This window comes from Neopelma chrysocephalum, unplaced genomic scaffold (genome assembly GCF_003984885.1).
Source record: "Neopelma chrysocephalum unplaced genomic scaffold, ASM398488v2 Primary Assembly neopelma1_264, whole genome shotgun sequence".
Lineage (NCBI taxonomy): Eukaryota > Metazoa > Chordata > Aves > Passeriformes > Pipridae > Neopelma > Neopelma chrysocephalum.
Window position 1 is genome coordinate 18,243 of NW_020897926.1, and position 688 is coordinate 18,930.

The following is a 688-nucleotide window of genomic DNA, read 5'->3' on the forward strand; positions in this document are numbered from 1 at the left end:
CCCAGTCCGTCCCAGTCCATCCCAGCCATTCCTGGTCCATCCCAGTCCATCCCAGTCTGTCCCAGTCCATCCCAGTCCATCCCAAACCCACAGTTCCAAACTGGGAATTTATCCCTTGGAATCCCAGGCTGGAGCTGTCAAACCAATCCCACCTTCTCCCTGTGCCCCTGAATTCTCTGGAATTTAATTTTTATAGGTTTCCTGAATTCTTTGGAATTCCATTTGGATGGGTTTCCTTCCCTCTCTCATTACCCAGGAAGGAGCTGGGATCCTAAATTCCCAAACCCACAGTTCCAAACTGGGAATTTATCCCTGGAAATCCCAGCCTGGAGTTGTCAAACCAATCCCACCTTTTCCCTGTGCCCCTGAATTCCTTGGAATTTAATTTTTATACGTTTCCTGAATTCTTTGGAATTTAATTTTTATAGGTTTCCTTCCCTCTCCCATTAACCAGGAAGGAGCTGGGATCCCAGATTTCCAAACCCACCGTTCCAAACTGGGAATATCTTTCTGGGAATCCCAGCCTGGATCTGTCAAACCAATGCCACCCTCTCCCTGTGCCCCTGAATTCTTTGGAATTTGTGCCCCTGAATTCTTTGGAATATAATTTTTTATAGGTTTCCTTCCGTCTCCCATTACCCAGGAAGAGTCTGGGATCCCAAATCCCCAAACCCACTGTTCCAAACTG

At 47.1% G+C, this 688-nt stretch overlaps 1 protein-coding gene across 1 annotated transcript in view; it reads right to left on the bottom strand.

Moving 5' to 3' along the window:
• Nucleotides 1-688, bottom strand: part of LOC113977828 (keratin, type II cytoskeletal 80-like) — an 11,404-nt gene that overhangs the window by 7,045 nt on the left and 3,671 nt on the right. The gene's annotated exons all lie outside the window — the stretch shown is intronic.